The sequence below is a fragment of the Protopterus annectens genome, chromosome 1.part0, assembly GCF_019279795.1.
Source record: "Protopterus annectens isolate FY-2018-M chromosome 1.part0, PAN1.0, whole genome shotgun sequence".
NCBI lineage: Eukaryota > Metazoa > Chordata > Ceratodontiformes > Protopteridae > Protopterus > Protopterus annectens.
Window position 1 is genome coordinate 1,912,797,231 of NC_056725.1, and position 23,459 is coordinate 1,912,820,689.

The 23,459-nt window shown below is 42.9% G+C and overlaps 1 protein-coding gene across 2 annotated transcripts in view; it reads left to right on the plus strand.

Moving 5' to 3' along the window:
• SENP6 (SUMO specific peptidase 6) overlaps positions 1–23,459 on the plus strand; it is a gene marked incomplete in the record, with an annotated part of 3,063,818 nt that overhangs the window by 216,866 nt on the left and 2,823,493 nt on the right.

Here is a 23,459-nt window from a genome sequence, read left to right on the forward strand (position 1 = left end):
TCCAGGTGTTTCCCTACCGAGACGATTGGCTCCTCACCGCCACCACCAGGCATCAGCTAATACAAGCCAGGGACACCACTCTTTCTCTCTGCGATCATCTGGGCATTATCATAAATTCAGAAAAATCTGCCTTGTCACCATCACAATGTATCATTTGGATCGGAGCAGAATTGTACACCACCACCACCACTTTGAGACTTCCAGCAGAAAGAATTTTATTACTCCATCAGCAGGTTCACAATATCATACCCAAAGACAAGGCTCCAGCATCAGAAGTGCTAAAATTGTTAGGCATGATGGCAGCTGCAGTATTAGCGATACAATGCAATGGCTGTTTTTCACTCCGTGGTCTTACCAAGAGCTCCCAGTGCCTCATCTCATAATGATCATAAACACATGCAAAAAGGATCTTCAGTGGTGGTTGACCTCTCTTCATGTAACAATAGGTTGTCCTTTTGTACTACCCCCACCAATAGCCGCAGTGACCACAGACGCTTCCCTGATAGGGTGGGGGGGGGGGGCATTTTCAGGGAAGAACAGCCCAAGGCACTTGGACCGAACAGGAGACACATCTGCATATCAATGTCCTGGAGATGAGAATGGTACTCTTAGCATTGTAGTACTTGCGATTCTGACGGACAACATGTCACTGGTCTGGTACTTGAACAAACAAGGAAGAACCAGGTCCTATCCCCTTTGTCATGAGGTCCTAAGAGTATGGCAGTGGGCTACATCCACCCAGCTCTTTGTTAGCAATGCACATCCCGGGGAAAGCCAACATGATAGACAAACTGAGCAGGACAATTTTGTTACCTCATGGGTGGTCCCTCAAGAGATAGCGGAAAGAATTTTCCGCAGGTAGGACCAGCCTTGCTGCGACTTGCCAACCACTTGAACACAAAATGCAGAAACCACTTTGCCCTGATTCCCCCTCCGGGAGAAGCCCCAAGTGACACACTCGTACACGAGTGGCCTCTGGGTATCTTCTGTGCATTCTCACCAATTCCCTTGATACCCAAAGTATTGCAGAAAGCAAAAGCTCTGGGAAGGACCATCATTCTAATAGCCCCTCATTGGCCTAGTCAGATTTGGTTCCCCTTCCTTCAACTTCCATCAGTTGGAAGACCCTTGGATTCTGGACCCAGTTCCAGATCTTTTGAAGCAATCGTCAGGGGCTCTTCATTCCTCTCGTCTGTCCCTGAAATTGACAGCTTGGCTGCTCCAATTCCCAACATAGCCAGGTTTCATAACCTAAAACAAATCTCTAGCTGTAGGTTGCAATAAAGGCTGTCCTCCACTGTACTAAGAAAGAACGAACTGGCCACATATAATGTCCAAAAAACGATCACTTTAATTTCCACACCAACACTGTAACAAATATATAGTAGTAGATAAAGATTGAGCGCGCTTTCGTCTCCTATCGTGAGACTTCTTCAGAATCTACAAATCTGTACCATCCTTCAGTATATATACACATTTTTCTATTTCAATAATTACTTAATTGATTAATTAAACATATAAGTACAATTAATTCTTAACTATTTACTAACTGTTGTATATACATAGTCCAGAGATATAAAATAACATGGAATCTACAAACCTCAAGCTATTAATGCATGTATTAAAAAATAGAAATTAAAAACTAATAATTAAAAAATAGTGTAGATGAATAATAAAACATTTATAGCAACCTTCTGTATAAATAAATAATATGTGTGGCCAGTTTGTTCTTTCTTAGTACAGTGGAGGACAGCCTTTATTGCAGCCTACAGCTAGAGATTTGTTTTTGTATTGGATTCTTTCGTATAGGGTGTGAGTACCCAGTTGCAGTGTTTGGTTACAGGTTTCATAACCTCTCAAATGAAATGCAACAGATATTGATAACTTCTCATAAGTCCTGTACTAGGAAGCTGTGTCTTAGTAAATGGGAAAAGATTTTCTATATGGGCTTCTCAAAATAACATTGATCCCTACCAAGCCCCTATTGCCTCCATATTAGAGTTATTGACTATGCTTTTCAATAAAGGAGCTGCAGCAGCAGCAGTTCGGGTTCAACTTGTTGCTATCTCTAATTTTCATCTTGGCTTTGAAGGGTTAAACATAATGTCGCACAAACTATCCAAAGCCTTTCTCAAAGGGACCTTTCATCTCAGACCACCTGTGAAAATCCCCTTATACTCCATGGAATCTAAATTTTATGCTTTCATGCATTATTCTCCCACCTTTCGAACCAGCTTCATCATGCGATCTGAAATATTTGTCATGGAAGACTTATCTTTTTAGTTGCCATCACTTCTGCCCGTAGAGTGTCAGAGCTTCAGACCTTGTCCATAAAGCCTCCTTATTTGATTTTCCATGCTGACAGTGTTCCTGTGAAGAAATCCTTCATTTTTACCCAAAGTTTGTACTGAAACTTAACTTAACCAGATCATAGATTTGCCAGTGTTCTTTTCCAAACACACCAGCAACTTAGAGTATATGCTGCACAAGCTTGATGTTCATAAACAGCTCAGATTTTACCTCAGTAGAACAAAAGACTTTAGAAAATCAGAACAGCTTTTCGTTTCCTTTTCAGTTTCCAGAAAAGGTATGCCAGGGGCAAAAACAACGCTGTCTAAATGGTTCTGTTTGTATCACATTTACTTATTCAGCTGCTAATCTATCTTTACAACACAAGATTAAGACTTGTTCTACCAGAGCAGTGTCCACATCTTCTGTCTTTTCTGCTAGGCTTCCTATAGACAACATTTGTGCAGCAGCCACTTGGTCAAAACCTCGTACACATCTTCTGTCTTTTCTGCTAGGCTTCCTATAGTCTTTTCTGCTAGGCTTCCTATAGACAACATTTGTGCAGCAGCCACTTGGTCAAAACCTCGTACCCTTATCACTCATTATAAAGTTGACAGGGCCTCCTTTGAGTCTACTGTCCTGAAAAACATACTCCCGTGCACCACCTGAGAAAGATGGTGTTTGGGACTCTACCCATCTATAAGAATGAACGGCGAGATAGAACAACTTCACATAAAGAAGTTATGTACTCAACCATAACATTCCATGCGAGTTGTTCATCTCGCCTTCATTCTTACTTCCCACCCTCCTTCCCCCTCCAGGTTTTTTCAAGGACCGAGATGCTAGATTTTTCCTGGTTGTTAAGTCTTTCTATGGGTTTCTCCTAAAGAGTGATAGAATGACATGGTGTTATTATACGCAGCAAACAAAATCTGAGTAACTCTTGGTGCATCATGGGATTGGGACTTGGCCTCGAGCTGTCTGAAGACCTCAAGCTTTGTAGTAGGTCGACACGGAGCTGAGGTTCGGATCTGAACCCATTTGTAAGAATTAAGGCGAGATGAACAACTCACATGGAATGTTATGGTGAGTACATAACTTGTTTTTTTCTTGGTACTGCGGTTTTCCTGCTTTAAAGGTCGTTTTTCACATTTATCAAGACCAAATGACATTCTTAAATCATCTGAAAATGTTTTGACTACTTGCCTTTGTGCTTTCAGTTCCTTATCTGATGAGCTATACAGTTTTAAATCATTGACAAAGAGAAGATGTGAGGTCTTCACACTTTGTTTTTTTTCTAGGAGCCGAATTATACACATGACCTATTCTCTTAGCGTTAAGGGCAAGACAGAATAGCAGCCGTGACAGGGAGTCACCCTGGAATATCCCCCCTTTAATTTTTATCCATGGAATAATGATTTGTCCTTTATCATGGCTTAATTGCAAAGTGGTTTGCCAATGTTTCATAGTCATTAAAATGTAGTTGATCAGTGTAGAGTGTATCTTGTATATTGTTAAACACTCTTTTATCCATGAATGTGGGATACTATCAAATGCTTTTTTTGTAGTCAATCCTTGCCATACTTAGATTCTTCCCCTTTTTACAGTTCTCCATTATGACTTTATTTAGCAATCGATGATCCTTTGTTCCATATGACTTTCTTTATTACCCTTTTTTTCTATTGCCATTGTCGGCATCAATTCCGGTATATAGTTTATATATCGTCGGAAGGCAAGTTATATTGACCTATAATTTTTAGGATAACTTGCAGGTTCACTCTTAAGTAGGAGCATTGTTTTTCCTGTTAACCAGGTTGGTGTCTCTTTGGGTTGCACATATAAATAGTTCTTACTCATGGCTAAATCTTTGTGCAAGGATGTTAATACTTTTTGCCAGAAGTTAGGTACTGCATCTGGGCATGGGGTTTCCAATTGGAGGCTTTTCTTAACTTTATCTCAGTCTCTCTGGCTGTTACCTCCTCCCATTTCATATCCTGTACCTTTGAACTTCTTATTCTTTCTTTTTTACTACTACTGTCCATTTTAGCATCTTTATGTTCCACAGCATCATCCTAGATATTTCTCCAAAATGTATCTATTCCTTCTTTTTGGATGGTCTTTCAATTCATTTTGCCTTATTTCCCAGTTTTGTATGGAACTTTTTGGGGTCATCAATAAATTGCTTATTTTGTACTTTTCCTTTATATTTATCTGTGTAGCTTCTAAGTGTTTCTGCCTGTGCTGAGATTTTTAATTTATTTGTAGTAGTGCAACATAGATCTTAATCCATTATAATACTGCACATTGCTTTTATCATGTCTATCTTTGAGTAATTTTGTCTATCTGTTCCCTCTTCTATATTTGTCTATCAGTGACATTTCTGGTCTTAACTGCTTTATAATTTTCTCTATCTGATACTTCCATGATGGTATTAGATTTCTCCCCTTCCTTTCTCTTACTGCCCTGTGTTCTTGTGGTAGAATTGTATCTGTTATTAATTTAGCTGCACAGTTAATATATCCTTTTTACTTCTGTTATATCGCATGGATCTCTATGGACAGTCTTAATTACTGTGTTCCTTTGTTTCATCAAACTTCTCGGGTTTTATCGACCTTCTGCAATCTTTCTTTCATTGATCTTAATATGTCTAATCTCTGTTAAATCAAGCAGCTCTTCTCTCAGCTCATTTTCTTCTAAACTAAGGCCACATTCTTTGTTCTACATTTCCTACGGGCATCCAGTAGGGAGTTTTATAGCATCTTCCTGTGGCACATTCTCTTCAGTTTCATCTTGTGTTATGTGTTGCTGTGTCATATGGGGGAACTCACTGGTTTATCACTCAACATTGACTGCGTCAGAGTTGTACAGATGTTCTTCGTGTTTCACTGTTGCAGTCACTACATTTGGGTAATCTGCTGGCAGGTTGCCCTCAGTCGGCCTGAATAACAAAGTCTTGGGTCCTGCGTCGGTTGCTGTCTTCTCTTCCATGACATCAAGGCTGTAAAACATGCAGCTGACGCCATTTTAATCGGTCTTTCTTGCCGTGCGATGCCCGAAGCAGAAGCAGTTCGCAAGTGCCAGTCGGCCGACTCCTGAAATTTTCATTTTCGAGTTTCAGAACCGAAGTCTTCAAACTAAAGCTAAGTACCCCGTTGGGGAAACTTTTTCTTGCTCCTTACCGATGTCAGTAAAAGTTAATAATTGTATTACTTGTGTGAAGCAAATACCTCATAAGGATTTTCATTTTGTACTGCATTCCTTGCCTAGGCCCTGACCACAACGTGCCTTGTTGGTTTTTCTGCTAAGTTTAACCAATGCACTATTAAGTGTCAGTATATTTTTGCTTCTAAATACTTTGGTTCAAGATTTAACTATCCTGAAATGTCGTTGGTTAGCAATCAGACTACCGGAATTCACAAAAAACACACAGAAAAAGAGACAGACCGTCGAGGTCCAAAACCGATGACTGAGCTTCTCCTAAGCCAGTCTCCGGTTTACCGGTACTCAGTGAGGTGCTTTCGCAAGCCCTGATGCCCACTACTTTTGAGTCGCAGGCCTCTAACGAGACCCATTCGGAGTCCGGTATGCTGCGAGATTCTCCAAGTATTGAACCCGCAGATGTCTCTCCCTTGGATGGGTCCAGAGCCGCTGAGCAGGCACCGGCTTCCGAGGGTGTTTTCAGGCCTAAAGATTTGTATATTAAACCAACGCCATCATCAAAAACAAGGCCAAAACCAACTTCTTTGTCTAAAAAACTGACACATGAGCCATGTGCTTAGGCCCCTATGCCTAAAAAACAAATGATCAAAATGGCTGAGGATTTAATTACCTTGATCAGGGGTTCCCAACCCCCTCCTGCTAAGCGGCTTAGGCAAGGCACTGATTATGAATCTTCAGATCAGGTTTCCATTTCTTCTGATCAGGAATTTTCTATTCCCCCTTATGAGGACTCTGATGCAGAAGAATCCATCCCTTCTGCTTCTCCTCCTGAGGATTTTCTTTTGGAGAAACTTTGCATACCTTAAGGGAACATTTTCATTGGGAGAGTCAGGATTTTTCAGAATCCAAAAAGAGGCTTAGGGATTTTCTTCTTCTTCCTCAGCATAGGCCTTTGGCTATAACTCCTGTTTTAGACATTGTTGATTATGTTTTTTCATAATCCAGCATGGCTCCTGATTCCCTACCTCCGGCTCCTAGTAAGCCAGACAGATATTACAGGGTTCCTGACTCCCACAGATTTCTTCTGAAATATCTTACTGCTGAACCTGAAACAATTTCTCAGGGTCCCAAGGGTGTGTTAAGGCTTCTACTGCTAAAAATCGTACCCCTTCTGATAGAGACTCCAGGGCGCTGGATAGATGGGGTAAGAAGGTTTATATGTCTGCAACCCTGGCAATCTGGGCTATAAACTGTCAATTTCATATGCTTAAATATCAACAGCATGTCATGGGCTTAATGAAACAGAAAATTATATTGATTTCTGATTGTGTGGAAAACAGAGTTACAGGATTTATTGCATTCAGCTGAACAAGTTGGAAAGCATACTTTGCAATGTGGTTTTGATTCCTTGGAGGCCTCTTGCAGGGCCGCCGTAACTGCATTTGTGATAAGAAGGCATGCTTGACTCAGAGCAAAATCTGCCTGATCATGTTAAAGCTAAATTGCTGGATGCTCCTTTACAGCAGGACAGTCTGTTTGGTAATAAGGCAAAAGAAGTTTTGAAAAACATGGAAGACAAAGATAAATCTATGCAAACTGTAAAATATTTCTTGCAAGTGCAGCCACCCAGATTCAGTAGGCACTGGCCTACTAAGAACTGGTCCTTTCCAGTACCCAACATAGCCGCTCAAGTCAAAACCAGACACTCCAAGGGCTCCAGGTTTCAGTCACAAGGATCTTACAGGACAAAACAATGGGGTGCCTCCACCTGCAAATCAAGTAGTAGCAAAGTACCACCCTATGGTAAACAGTCTCAATGACTTTCCTCTGCCATTTCCAAGCACTTATCTTTTGGCAGCCCCTTTGGGGGGAAAACTAGCACTTCATGGTCAAAATTGGCATCTAATTACCCAGGACAAGTGGGTCTTAAATATAGTATGCCAGGGGGTACAGATTTCATTTCCACACGTTGCCAACTCCAAACGGATGGCCAGATCTGCCTCCAAATCAGTGGGCATAGGCCCAGAAACAAGTCATGTCCCTCATGGATATGGGGGCTATTCAACCAGTACCAGAAAAGGAAAAATGACAAGGTTTTTTTTCAAGACTTTTCCTGGTACCCAGAAAAGACAAATCATGGCGTCCAATTCTGGACTTATCCATTCTAAATACTTTCCTGGACATTCCAGGATTCAAGATGCTGACTCAACAACAGCTACTGCCTATGCTAGGCAAGAATGTCTGGTTGGTAACTCTGGACTTAAGAGGCTTACCTGCATATTCCAATCGGGGAATCTTGCAGAAGATACCTCCGCTTCAAAGCAGGCTATTTGCATTACCAGTTCTCTGCACTGCCATTTGACTTGTCTACTGCGCTCAGGTTCTTCACAAAGTGCCTGGCACCAGTGATTGTATTTTGCAGGCAAAGAAACATTCAAATTTATCCTTATCTGGACGATTGTCTAATTCAGGCAGAGGACAAGGACACTCTTCTACAACATCTGGCATTTGTAAAAAGGCTTCTAACATGCCTAGGGTAAACCATAAATGAAAAGAAATCACAACTGGTACCCTCTCAAATAATTACATTTCTGGGTGCAAGCTTGAACACAACTGCCCAGATGGCTTACCTCACGCCAGACAAACAAGTTCAATTGATAACATACTTCAAACAAATGGCCACAAAAACCCAGCTATCTGCAAGACAAATTCTGCAGGCTTTGGGGTTCATGCCATCCTGCATTCTACTAATTCCATATGCAAGACTGCATATGAGAAAACTTCAGTGATGCCTAAAAAGCTTATGGAGTCAACATTGTCACAGCCTGGAAACAATTCCTCTCATTCCTTGCTTGCAGCAGGAGTTCCTTTGGTGGGCAGAGGCCTGTCACCAAAACAAGGGACTGTCATTCATTCTACCCCCTACCACCCAAACCCTGACTACAGATGCATCAGACTATGCTTGGTGGGGGGCCCATCTGGCAGGGAGATGCATTCAGGACGAATGGAGCCCAACTCAAATGCACCTACATATCAACCAGAAAGAAATGCTAGCTGTACAGAATGCTCTGACAGCCTTCAAGGACTTCCTTCATCCAGGACAACTACTGATAAAGACGGACAACACCACAGTTATGTGGTACATAAACAAGCAGGGGGGTACCCACTCCTACCCCCTTTGCAGACTAGGCATGGCCTTGTGGAACACAGCCTTGACTTACCAAATACATCTACAAGCTCAATTCCTGCCAGGAAAGCTAAATACTCTGGCAGACTAAACAGAAATCTTATGGACCCACACGAATGGAAACTGGACCCCCAAGTTTTCAGCATGTTGACACGCAAATGGGGGAATCCAGACATAGATCTTTTTGCCTCACCCCAGAACTATCAGTTGGACAAATTCTGCACAATAATTCATCAGAAAAAAGCTTGGAAAGTGGATGCTCTGTCAGTGTATGCTTTTCCCCCTCTGCCTCTGCTCTCCAAAGTTCTACTAAAAGTCAAACAGGACAAACCAAAAATGATTCTGATCGCTCCAGACTGGCCTCGCCAACACTGGTGCCCACTCCTGCGCAGTGTGTCACACCTTCCTCCATGGCACTTGCCTCAGACACCTTACCTACTGTCTCAGTAGAACTACCAAATTCTGCACACTCGGCTCCGAACTTTGAATCTTGCAGCGTGGCTAATCAACTAATTTTACCCTTGGCATCCCAAAGCAAACAAGTGATGGATGTCATTTTGGAGGCTAGAAGGCCTAGTACTAGAAAATCTTATACTGACAAATGGAAAAGATGCTGGTCCTGGAACCAATCACAGGGAATAAGCACAGCAATGCCCAGTATTTCTCAGATTCTGCAATACTTAACGGAGATGCTTCACAAGGGGCATATCTTTTTCTTCCATAAAAATCCATGCCTCTGCCATTTCAGCTCATTACAACACAGAACCTCCCCTTTTCTCTCATCCTTTGCTAAAGCAGTATCTCAGAGGGGCCAAAAATTTAAGACCTCCCAAGAGAGCACCAACTCCTGCCTGGGACCTCAATTTTGTTTTGCAAAAACTCACTCACTCCTTTTGAGCCAGCTGCTACTGCAGACCTAAAATTTCTGTCCTGGAAAACAGCTTTCCTTTTAGCAGTCACTTCAGCTAGAATGATTTCAGAATTACAGGCTCTTATGGCAGTGGAGCCTTTCATTATTTTTCATCTGGACAGGGTGGTCTCGGGACCAATCCATCTTTCATGCCTAAGGTGGTATCCAGTGTGGCCCTTAATCAGACCATTCATCTGCCAACTTTCTTCCCCAGTCCACAGAACAAGGGGGAGCAGATTCTGCATTCATTGGATGTACACAGACAACTTAGATTCTACTTAAACAGGACAAAATTTCTAAGAAAATCTTAACTATTGGTGGCATTTGCTGCAGGGGCAGAGATAAAGGCTATTTCAAAGCAGACTATTTCCAAATGGATAAGCCATTGTATTTGTTTCTGTTATATGCCCCATGGTAAACCTATCCCCAAGGGGATCAGGTCTCATTCCACCAGGGCTGCATCTACTTCTGCAGCCTTTCTCAGAGGGATTCCTACCAGAGACATTCTAGAAGCTGCTACCTGGAGCTCAGTTCAAACATTCACCAAGCTTTGCCATTTTACCTCTCTTTTCTAAATCCAGAGCTGGCTTTGCCACTGCTGTCCTGCAGGGCCTTATAGCTGCTCCTAATGCTGTATGAATCCATCCTTCCAACCATAGCTTTGGGATTCTACCCAAATGTAATGAGTGCAACAGTGAAACATGAAGAACATAGTACAGCTGTGTGCACTTACCATAAATGTACATGTTGGAGTGTATTCACTGTTGCAGTCCTGGTTACTCACCCTCCAGCCCCCTGTTTTTCTCTTACTATACCTTTCCTTTCTTTTGCTATGCTTAAAAGTCTTTTTGGATGTATTTGCGTTTGTTTGGAGGTATATATTTTTTTTATTTTTTTTTGTGTTTTAAATTATATGCTTATATGTATGTATGTATATATATATATATATATATATATATATCTAATGTGTGTGTGTGTATGTGTGTGTATGTATGTGTGTGTATATATATATATATATATATATATATATATATATATATATATATATATATATATATATATTTATTTTGCTCCGCTTTTGGGGGGCACCTGACATCTGGGGCAAGAAAAACTGACGTAATGGCGTCGGCTGCATGTTTTATACCCCTGACGACCTGACGTGGAAGAAGGGACAGCAACTGACGCAGGTCCCAAGACTTTGTTAATCAGGCCGACTGAGGGCAACCTGCCAGCAGATTACCCAAATGTAATGACTGCAGCAGTGAATACACTCGAACATATACATTTATGGTAAGTGTACACAACTGTACTTTCCTCAGAGGGGCCAGAAATTTGAGACCACCCAGGAGAGCTCCAACCCCAGCCTGGGACCTTAACTTTGTTTTGGAGAAACTCACTCTACCTCCTTACGAGCCAGCTGCTACTGCAGACTTAAAATTTATTTCTTGGAAAACAGCTTTCTTTTTAGCAATCACTTCATCTAGAAGGGTATCTGAATTACAGGCCATTATGATAGTGGAGCCCTTCATCATCTTTCATGTGGGCAGGGTGTCCCCCAGAACCAATCCATCCTTCATGCCCAAGGTGGTATCCATTGTGGCACTTAATCAGTCCATTCATTTGCCAGCCTTCTTTCCCAATCCACAGAACGAAGGGGAACGGATACTGCATTCCTTAGATGTGCACAGACAACTTAGGTCCTACTTGGACAGGGCTAAACCTCAAAGGAAATCTGAACAACTGCTGATGGCATTTGCTGCAGGGGCAGAGGGGAAGTCTATTTCAAAGCAAACCATTTCTAAATGGATAGGCCATTGCATTCATTTCTTCTATAAGCACCATGGAAAACCTATCCCCCCGGGGGATCAGACTTCACTCCACCAGGGCTGCATCTACCTCTACAGCCTTCCTCAGAGGCTTCCCTACCAGGGACATCCTAGAAGCTGCTACCTGGTGTTCTGTACTAAGCGTCATCATTTGCCAATTTTCTCTAAATCCAGAGCTGGCTTTGCCACTGCAGTCTTGCAGGGCCTTATAGCTGGTTTTAATGCTATCTAAATTCCTCCTCCCAACCGTAGCTTTGGGAATCTACCCAAATGTAATGACTGCAACAGTGAAACACGAAGAACATAGTACAGTTGTGTACACTTACCGTAAATGTAGATGTTCGAGTGCATTCACTGTTGCAGTCCTGGTTATCCTCTTTCCAGACCCCTAACTTCTTTTTGCAATACCTCTACTTTCCTTTACCATGCTTAAAAGCCTTTTTGGTGTATTTGCTTTTTTGTTGGAGGTATATCGTACTTTTATATTTCATTGCTTCCCATTAGGGGGGCACCTGACATCTGGGACAAGAAAAACTGATGTAACGGCGCCGGCTGCATGTTTTATACCCCTGACGTCATGGAAGAAGGGACAGCAACAGATACAGGACCCAAGACTTTGTTAATCAGGCCGACTGAGGGCCACCTGCAAGCAGATAACCCATATGTAATGACTGCAACAGTGAATACACTTGAACATCAACATTTATGGTGAGTGTACACAACTGTATTTTTCCTGTTCCTTCTCTTGCTGTCCAGCTTCAAATTAATGTTTATACTGGTTTCCTGTGGAAGGCTCCAAAATATCTTCATATGGCAACTGCCCAGTTGCTTCCCATTCCACTGGTTTCTCCTTAATTTGGATGTCTATTGCTCTGTCCTGCTGTGGTGCTTTGAGTTAGATTTTCTGCACTGACTCCTTCACTTCGCAGGTACCCTGTAACCTCATTTCTATTTCTTTAACTTCTCCATTACTAATCTTCTTTTCTGCTTTCCCTCTTTGTCGTATTTTTTTGTACTGTAAAGTTTTCCATGTCCAGATTCCTCTGCCTGTATTTCTATTCAAATATGTGTGGTGATGTTCTTTTTGTATTGATTAATTATGCTTTCTGCTTTGCGTAAATATTACACCATATTAAATCTGTTTTTCTTTCCCATGCCCAAGAGCGGCCTTAGGTCAACTGGTGCCCTAGGCAACAGGGCTTCACAGCCCCCCCACCCCCCCACCCAGGTGCCCCCATCCTGGTCTACCTACACTAAATAAATACTGAAAAGCTCCCCTGCTAGAGCGGTGCCGTAGGTGGCCGCCTAGTTGGCCTATGCCTAAGGCCGGCTGTGCCCATGTCCATATTTCTTCTTCAGATGTCTCCTGATCTTTCTATGTCTTCTTAATTTGGGGACTCATTCCATTATGCTATGATCTAACATGTGTTAGACCTTCTACACCAAATCCTTCACTTTGCAGGCATTCCATAACTTCAGCTTATATTTTACTAATCTTGTTTTCTGCATTTCTTCTTTGTGATATTATTTTTCTTATTGTGAAATTTTCCATATCTGGATTCCTTTGCCTGTATCTCTCTCCAGATGTCTTTGGGGCTGCCATTTTTTGTATTGATTAATTTACCTTTCAACTTTGCATAAAGATTGCACCACATCAAATCTATCTCTCTGTTTCCCATGTCCATATTCCTTTTTTTATACTTTTCAAAAATCTCTAGGTTTTATTGTTTATATTTCTGCACTTCCTCAGATACTTCTTTTTCTAAACAGGTTAAAGTTTCTTGGTCTATATAATGTTTTTCACAAATCTGTTATATTCCGACAGTTTTTCTTGTCGAAATATATTTCTTTCCTCTAATTTCTCTGTCTTTTTGCATAACTTGTGTGTGGAAATATTGGGCTTTTTGAAACAATACATAACTTCTTTCTTAACATCAACAGCCCACTCATCAGTTTTTTTTTTTTTTCTGCAATGGGGGGGGGGGGGGGCATCCTCCCTCTCGGCCTGGCCTAGCCCCGCCCCATTGTATGAGTGTTTCTGTATTGTGAGGGTTTTTCACTGTCATTTTTTCCAGTTTGGCACCAGTGCGCTTACCAGGATTGGGTACTTTTTTATCCTGGATCTTGTGCACCCATCTATCTTTTTTTTTTTTGGACCTACTTCTGTCCATGATAGTCTGTATATCCATGTCATCTTGGTGAGATTTTCTGAAAAACAGTGTCCACCTCATGAAGGTACTCGCCAAAGCTTGAGGATGAGCTCACTTTCAACAATACTAGTCTCCTTTGTTTTCTGACTTATTTCTCCATTCGGACCTTTCAGAATGCTTGTTGCTATGTACCTTAACACTCAGAGGTTGGAGTCACCTGGCTGTGATCTTTACTTTTTGATTGGTAGTGCTGAAGTACTCTCTCAGTAATTCCAGATGTTCATCGTGTTTCACTCATTACATTTGGGTAATCTGCTGGCAGGTTGCCCTCAGTCAGCCTGATTAACGAAGTCTTGGGTCCTGCGTCGGTTGCTGTCCCTTCTTCCATGACGTCAGGTCTTCAGGGGTATAAAACATGCAGCCGACTCCATTATATTAGTCTTTCTTGCCGCGTGGTGCCCGAAGCAGAAGCAGTTCGCAAGTGCCGGTCGGCCGACTCCTGTCATTTTTGAGTTTCAGAACCGAAGTCTTCAACTAAAAGCCAAGTACCCCGTTGGGGAAACTTTTTCTTGCTCCTTACCGATGTCAGTAAAAGTTAATAATTGTATTACATGTGGGAAGCAAATACCTCATAAGGATTTTCATTTGTACTGTATTCCTTGCCTAGGCCCTGACCACGACGTCCCTTGCTGTCGGTTTTGTGCTTTATTTAATGAGCGCACTATCCTTCGGTACATTTTTACTTCAAAATATTTCGATTCTCCGTTTATTTATCCAGAAATGATGTCTGTTAGCCATCCGACTACTGGAATACCGAAAACCACAAAGAAAAAGACAGCGACAGGCCACTGAGGTCCAAAACTGCCGACACTTCTAAGCCAGTCGCCAGTTCGCCGGTACTCAGTGAGGCACTTTCGCAGCCCCTGATACCCGCTACTTCTGATTCGCAGGCCTCTACTGAGACCCATTCGGAGTCCAGTATGCCGCAATATGCTTCACATATGGAACCTGCGGATGTCTCTACCTTGGATGGGTCCGGAGCCGCTGAGCAGCCACCGGCTTCTGAGGGTGTATTCAGGCTTACAGACTTGCATATTAAACAGACTCCAACTTCAATGTTAAGGTTTAAACCTCGATCTATGCCTAAAAAATTAAGCCCAAGCCACATGTTCAGGCCCTTATGCCTAAAAAGCAAATGATCAAAATGGCTGAAGATTTAATTACTCTAATCAGGGGTAGTCAACCCACCCCCTCCAAGAGGCCTAGGATTGAATTTGACTATGTATCTTCTGAACAGGACTCTGTTACTTCTGGCTCTTCTAATGATCTGGATTTGTCCATACCTACTTATGAGGACTCTGATGTAGAGGATTCCATTCCCTCTGCTTCTCCGCCTGAGGATTTCTGTTTTGGGGAAACTTTACATACCTTAAGGTTGCATTTCCACTGGGAAAGTCAGGATTTCTCTGAATCCAAAAAGAGGCTTAGGGATTTCCTCCTTCTTCCTCAGCATAGGCCTTTGGCTATACCTCCTGTACTAGATATTGTTTATGTGTTTTCGGAATCCAGTATGGCCCCTGATTCCTTGCCTCCAGCCCGTAGCAAACCAGACGGGTACTACAGTGTTCCTGAGTCCCACAAATTCCTTTTCAAGAATCCTTTTGCAGACCCTGAAACCATTTCTCAGGGCCCCAAGGGCATTAAGGCTTCTACTGCTAAAAATCCTACCCCTTCTGATAGAGACTCCAGGGCGCTGGATAGATGGGGTAAAAAGGTTTATACTTCGGCAATCTTAGCAATCGAGGCTTGAAACTGTCAATTTCATATGCTAAAATATCATCAGCATATCATGGGACTGCTTAAACAGAAAATGATGTTGATTTCTGACTATGTGGAGCATAAAGATTTGCAGGATTTATTGCATTCGGCTGAACAAGTTGGCAAACATACTTTGCAATGTGGTTTTGATACCTTAGAGGCCTCTTGTAGGGCTGCTGTTACTGGGTCTGTGCTTAGAAGGCATGCTTGGCTTAAGGAGCTAGCTCTGCCTGATCATGTTAAAGCAAAACTTTTGGATGCTCCTTTACAGCAGGACCGCCTATTTGGCAATAAGGCTGAAGAAGTTCTAAAAAATATGGAAGATAAAGCTAAATCTATGCAAACTGTGAAAGATTTCTTACAAGTGCATCCTCCTAGATTTAGAAGGAATTGGCCTACTAAGAACTGGTCCTTTCCAGCTCCTTCCAGAGCCTCTACGGCCAAACCCAGGCTTTCCAAAAGCACCAGGTTTCAGTCCCAAGGGACTTTCAGAACTTAGCAATGAGGTGCTTCCACTTCCAAATCTGGAAACAACAAGGCACCACCCTATGGTAAACAGTCTCAATGACTTCCCTTTGAAATTACCAAGCACTTAACTCTTAGCCACCCCTTTGGGGGGGAAACTGGCTCTTCATTCAAGAAACTGGCAACTTATAACCCAGGACAAATGGTTTTAAATATAGTGTCCCAGGGATACAGATTTAGTTTCCACACACTGCCAACTCCAAACGGGTGGCCAGACCTGCCCCCAAATCAGTGGGCAGAGGCTCAGAAACAAGTTCTTTCCCTCCTAAACATGGGGGCTATTCAGTTAGTACCAGAAGTGGAAAAGAGACAAGGTTTTTATTCCAGATTTTTTCTGGTACCCAGAAAAGACAAATCATGGTGACCAATTCTGGACCTGTCCACTCTAAACACCTTTTTGGACATTGCAAAATTCAAGATGCTGACTCTTCACCAGTTACTTCCTTTGCTAGGCAAGGATGCCTGGTTGGCAACTCTCCTCTTAAGAGGCTTACCTGCATATCCCAATCAGGGAATCTTGCAGAAGATTCCTACACTTCAAAGCAGGCTGCATGCATTATCAGCCTGCTTTGGCTTGTCTACTGCACCCAGGGTATTCACAAAGTGCCTGGCTCCAGTAATTGCATTTTACATGCAAAGAAATATTGAAATATATCCATTTCTGGACGATTGTCTAATTCAGGCAGAAAACCAGGCCATTCTTCTAAAACATCTGGCGTTTGCAAAAAATTCTAACCTGTCTAGGGTACACCATAAACGAAAAGAAATCTCAACTGGTACCCTCTCAAAAAGATTACATTCCTGGGTGCAAGTTTGAATACAACTGCCCAGATGGCTTGCCTTTCGTCAGAAAAGCAAATTCATTTGGTGACTTACTTCAAACAGGTGGCCACAAAAACCCTGCTATCTGCAAGGCAAATACTGCAAGCCTTGGGGTTCATGGCCTCTTGCATTTTTCTAATTCCATATGCAAGACTGCATATGAGGAAACCTCAGTGGTACTTAAAAAGTTTTTGGATTCAACATTGTCACAGCCTGGAAACAATGATTCCTATCATACCTTGCCTGTGCCTAGAGTTCCTATGGTGGGCAGAGGCCTGCCACCAAAACAAGGGACTGGCATTCACACCACCCCCTGCCCCCCAAACCCTAACTACAGATGCATCAGACTATGTATGGGGGGGGGGGGGCTCATCTGGCAGGGAAGTGCAATCCAGGGCAAATGGGTCCCAAATCAAATGCACCTTCATATCAATCAAAAAGAAATACTAGCTGTACAGAATGCACTGACAGCCTTCAAGGGCTACCTTCATCCAGGACAATTACTGATAAAGACGGACAACACCACTGTTATGTGGTACATAAACAAGCAGGGGGGTACACATTCCTACCCCCTCTGCAGACTAGCCATGGCATGGTGGAACACGACCTTGAGCTACCAAGTAGAACTACAAGCTCAATTCCTGCCAGGAAAGCAGAATGTTTTGGCAGACGAACTAAGCAGAAATCTCATGGACCCTCACGAATGGAAACTGGAACCATGGATTTTCAACATGTTGCCATGCAAATGGGGGAGCCCAGACATAGATCTTTTTGCCTCACCCCAGAACTACCATTTGCACAAATTTTGCACAAGAACTCATCACGAAAAAGCCTGGAAAGTGGATGCTCTGTACTTCAGCTGGAAAAAACTATCAGTCTGTGCCTTTCCCCCTCTGCCTTTGCTCTCCAAAGTTCTACTAAAAGTCAAGCAGGACAAACCAAAAATGATTTTGATTGCTCCAGACTGGCCTCGCTAACATTGGTACCCACTCCTGCACAGTGTATCACACATTTCTCCGTGGCACCTGCCTCAGACACCTTCCTTACTGTCCCAGCAGGAGAATCAAATTCTGCACCCTCAGCACCAAACATTGAATCTTGCAGCTTGGCTAATCACTTAAATTCCCCCTTAGCATCCCTCAACAAACCTGTGATGGATGTCATTTTGAAGGCGAGAAGATCTAGTACTAGAAAATCTTATGCTGACAAATGGAAAAGATTCTGTGCCTGGAATCAATCTCAAGGGATGAGCACAGCAGTGCCCATTTTACCTCATATTTTGCAGTACTTAACTGAGATGCTTCACAAGGACCTGTCTTTTTCTTCCATAAAAATCCATGCCTCAGCCATTTCAGCTCATTACAACACAGATTCCCCCCTCTTCTCTCATCCTCTTCTAAAGCAGTATCTCAGAGGGGCCAAAAACTTCAGACCACCCAGGAAAGCTCCAATCCTTGCCTGGGACTTTAACTTTGTATTGGAGAAACTCACTCTACCTCCTTTCAAGCCAGCTGCAACTGCAGACTTAAAATTTCTTTCCTGGTAAACAGCCTTCCTTTTAGCAATCACTTCAGCTAGAAGGATTTCTGAATTACAGGTCCTTATGGCAGTGGAGCCTTTCATCATCTTTCATGCGGACAGGGTGTCACTCAGGACCAATCCATTTTTCATGCCCAAGGTGGTATCCAGTGTGGCTCTTATTCAGTCCATTAATTTGCCAACTTTCATTCCCAATCCACAGAACAAGGGAGAGCGGATTCTGCATTCATTGGATGTACATAGACAACTTGGATTCTACTTGGACAAGACTAAATCTCAAAGAAAATCTGAACTGCTGGTAGCATTTGCTGCAGGGGCAGAGGGGAAGGCTATTTCAAAGAAAACTATTTTTAAATGGATAAGCCATTGCATTAATTTCTGTTATAAGCACCATGGGAAACCTATCCCCCAGGGGATCAGATCTCATTCCACCAGGGCTGCATCTACTTCAGCAGCCTTTCTCAGAGGTGTTCCTACCAGGGATATTCTAGAAGCTGCTACCTGGAGTTCAGTTCATACTTTCACCAAGCATTATCACTTAGCAATTTTCTCTAAATCCAGAGCTGACTTTGCCACTGCTGTTTTGCAGGGCCTTGTAGCTGTTCCTAATGCTATATAAATCCATCCTCCCAACCTTAGCTTTGGGAATCTACCCAAATGTAATGACTGCAAAAGTGAAACAGTATGAACATAGTACTGTTGTGTACACTTACCATAAATGTAGATGTTCTAGTGTATTCACTGTTGCAGTCCTGGTTATCCTCCCTCCAGCCCCCTGTTTTTCTTTTACTATACCTCCTCTTTCTTTTGCTATGCTTAAAAGCCTTTTTGGTGTATTTGCTTTTGTTTGGAGGTATATTTTTGTGTTTCTAATTTTTTATATGTATGTGTGTGTGTGTGTGTGTGTGTGTGTGTGTGTGTGTGTGTGTGTGTATATATATATATAAATGTATTTTGCTCCCCATTTGGGGGGCACCTGACATCTGAAGCAAGAAAAACTGATGTAATGGCGTCGGCTGCATGTTTTAATACCCCTGACAACCTGATGTCATGAAAGAAGGGACAGCAACCGACGCAGGACCCAAGACTTGGTTAATCAGGCCGACTGAGGGCAACCCGCCAGCAGATTACCCAAATGTAATGACTGCAACAGTGAATACACTCGAACATCTACATTTATGGTAAAGTGTACACAACTGTACTTTTCTCCTTGGGTAAGAGAACACTGCAGTAGGAACTGTTCAAACATGTTGCTAAGAAAATCAGTTAAGGGGGGGTGGAGGCTTTCTTTCTTCCCTTTTAGTAGCAGTTAGACCAAGGCCCTAGAGTCATTTCAGGGTGAAGTTCAGGCACATGGTTTTTGCAGATTCCTAGTAGGAAACAATCAAATATGGAAGGTTAAGTTTAAAATCCCTCTTCTTGTGCTCCCTGGTTGAACGAAAGTTTTTATTTATTTATTTTTATTTTTTAGTGTTTAGAATCCACTGGGGGATCAGGTTTGAGAGGGATGTGAAAAAGGATTGTGGGTGGTTTTGGGGGGGCAGGGGTGAGGGGAAAGCCTGGCTTTAATCACTGTTGATCCCTCTAACAGTCTTGACCGTGAAAGCTCCCAGGTTTCTCTAGGTTTTGCTTGCATTTCATTTTTTAACTTGCCTTTACCAAATCGGGTGGGCTGCAGGTTATGGTAGGAATGATTCCAGTATTGTTAGGCACAAAGGTTTGGCAAATTTTCCTGACTAGATGCTTTTACTCCTTTCATCCAACTCCTTGTAGACTTGAAGAGCTGGGTTTCCAAAGGGGGAGAACTTTACACAGTTGTGCACTGAAGATATCCATCAATCTTCACATTGTCGATCAGGAACATGATCCTCAGCTAAGCATTTTCTTGATGACCAAACCTGCAGCTAATGCTCTGCATGATACTTCAGCTGTGTCACAGCTACATTTCTTAAGTCGTAGAAATCAAGCAAGTCACCTCCAATCCTTCAGTCCTTTAGTCCTCAGTGTCTCCAAAAAGGTTTGTTAGTATGAAAACAAATGGGGCTGGCAGCTTAAACTTCATTTCCAAATCTACCAAGAACTCTGCTCTCTATCATTAGGAATTTGGCCCCTTGTAGGAAACAAAGCAGCTGTCTTGCCAGAATTTGGGGACACCACAGTTGTATCTCCCAGAGGTTTTCTATAAAGATACTTTATGGGTGTTCCTAATCTTACTAACTCGGTCAGGCTTCCTGGTAGTAGGGAGAAGGGAGTCAAACTCCAGTGGAACATTGACACAAATCTTGTAGGATGTCTAGCATTCTAGTAACTGCTGCTAGTGGCCTAGGATCAGGCAAATCAGTTTAAGTCCTACATCTCTGCTGGGCTTCAGAGAATTCCCTGATATCTGCTGGAATGCCAGTCTGTCCATAAAGGGTACTTCCAAAGGAGAAATCCTGTGGTGGGTAAGCAGAGGACAGAATGTCTTTTGGTGTTAGTCAAAGTCTCAACTGATGGAAATGTACCCACGTATGCTAACTCATCAGCTTCAACGTCAAGGGGCATCAGACTCCTCTTATGGAGAAGCCTCCATTCTTGTTTTAAAAGTCCCCCCCCCCCCCCCCCCACACACACACACACACACACGCACACACACACCATGCATGATACCAGCTCAGGGCTCCTAAACTTAAGGAAGACCAAAAACCTTAGAAACCCAGGAGGAGGACTGACCTGAAGCACTACCCAGTCTAGGCGTACTAGGTTGCATCTGTTTAACTTATTACAGGCAGTGGACCTAGACATCAAAGTAATCTCCAAGTACCTCTTAATGAGCAAATATCCAAAGAATCCCACTTTCCCCTTATGAAATTATATGTGCTTCTTGATGCCAGAGGCATTAAGCTGATAGAGGAACCTCAGGTATGTTGGTCTGTGGAAACATGGTGGAAACCAAAGGAGTAAGCACCTGCAGAGCAGTTGTACCGGAGGCCTAGATGATACAGTACTCCATTGTCAAGGGCTATGAAAATACCTTACCTCAAGTAGGATGGCCGTACTCATAGACACCAGAGTCAGTCACATTCTCCATTTTCCAACACTTCATCCTATTGGCTGAATGTTTTTTTTTTTTCAAAAGTAGGCCCTCCGAGACCTTCACCAAAGCCATGGTGGCACAAAAAATACAGCTGTGCCTTCATGTTGATGTTTGAGTGTCTTCACTGTTGCAGTAATATCCGTTTGGGATTTTTTGCTGTGAAAGCTTTGACTGGACCAAATATCAAAGATTTTCCCCCCTTTTCTTGGCTTGGCAGACATCCTCCCTTTCAAATCAGGACATCAGGGTATAAGGATAGTAAGCCAGCATCATTGTTTTGGGTCTTTTTTGCCTTCAGTGGACTGGAGCCTCACTCTTACCCTTGGCTAAGGTGTACAACTTGCACATATCTGCAGCAGGGTTAGGCTAAGAGAAGCCTGAAGGGGTATATAAATAGGGAATGGACCTTGAGGAAAGGAATATAAGGGAACCATTCCCAACCCAGAGTCATGGTAGAGGAGAAGGTAGTAGGGAAAGGTAACTAACACAGTGAAAACACTAACATCTGCATTTATGGTAAGCAGACAACTGTATAGTGTTCAGTGATTTACTGTTGCAGTAATAACTATTTGGTAGATTCCCAAAACTGTAGTAAGGATGACAGGAGAACAGGTATCGGGCAGAAGGTAGGAGCCCCTGTAGGACTGCAGAAGCAAACCCAGTACTGGCTGTAGAGGTAAAGGCTAAAAACTGTAGTGCTTAGAAAAGGTGTGAACTAAAGACCAGGTAGCTGCTTCCAGATTACCTTGAATGGACCCCTTCATGGTAGCTGTTGCCCTTCTGGAGTGAGTCTGAACGTGTTCAGGTACTTTTTTGTCATGATGTTTGCAGCAAAAGGGGTTGCAGTTAGAGATTCATTTAGATTGTTTGCTAACTTCCTGATCTGCTCAGTTTGAGAGCAAAGGCCACATAGAGTTGAACAGACTTTCTATTTTTTTTTTGTTTTATCCAAGTAAAACTTGACTTGTGTGTGTAAATCCGGGGAGTACAAAGTTATCTCTGCCGTATTCTGTTTTTCTGGGAGGGAGGCAGCAGGAAGTTGGCAGTTTGATTCAGTTACCACCGTATGCTTGAAGGTGGGTTAAGTCTTAGAATGTTTCTGGGTGAAACCCAAGGAAAGGTGGTTTACACATTAGTACCTGATGTTCATCGTGTTTCACTGTTGCAGTCATGACTGTAGGGTTCTCCCCTGCCGGCAGGCAGTCCTCGGTCGGCCAGAATCCCAAAGTCTGGGTCCGGCGTCGACTGTTCAGCCATGCTCCCTGACGTCAGAGCGCCAGGAGTACAAAGCTGACAGCCGACGCCATGTTCTCCAGTCTTTCTTGCCGTGCGGTAATAGCAGTTCGCAAGTGCCGGTCGGCTGACTCCTGACAATTTTTTCTAATCAAACTTCAGTCCGAAGACTTTCTTCTCCTACTCAAAGCTAAGTACCCCATTGGGGAAACTTTTTTCTTGCTCCAGTCCGATGTCAGAAAAAGTTAATAATTGTATTTCATGTGGGAAGCAAATACCTCATAAGGATTTTCATTCTTACTGTATTCCTTGCTTAGGCCCTAACCACAACGTAGCTAGTTGTCGGTTTTGTGCTAGATTCAATCACCGTACTATTAAACAAAGGTATGATTTTGCTTTTCATTACTTTGGTAGGCGTTTTAATTACAAAATGTCATCGGATACGGTTCCGGCTACTGGAGTTCACAAACGACGCAAGGACAAAGACAGGCCTCCGAGGTCCAAATCAGACTGTATCGCACAAGCGGAGCCAGCTTCAGGTTCTGCCGTAGTCAGTGAGGCACTTTTGCAGCCCCTGTCGTCGGCCATTTCGGAACCAATAGCCGAAACTGACTCCCACGAGGAGCCAACTAGGCCTTTGAATATTTCAGTTGGACCTTCGGACAATGCTCCTTCGGATGGGTCCGGAGCCGCTGTGCAGGTACCGGCTTCCGAAGAGGTTTTCAGGCCTACTCATCTTCTTATAAAGACAAAGGCAAAGACTCCTTCCAAATCAAAGACTTCAACCCAGGCCTCTTCTGATCCGGCTCCCAAGTCTCAGAAACAGTTACTTAAAATGGCGGAGGACTTACTTACTATGATTAGGGGTTCACATCCCCCTCCAGATAAAAGGCCAAGGCAGGAAGTTTATTATGACTCCTCTGAT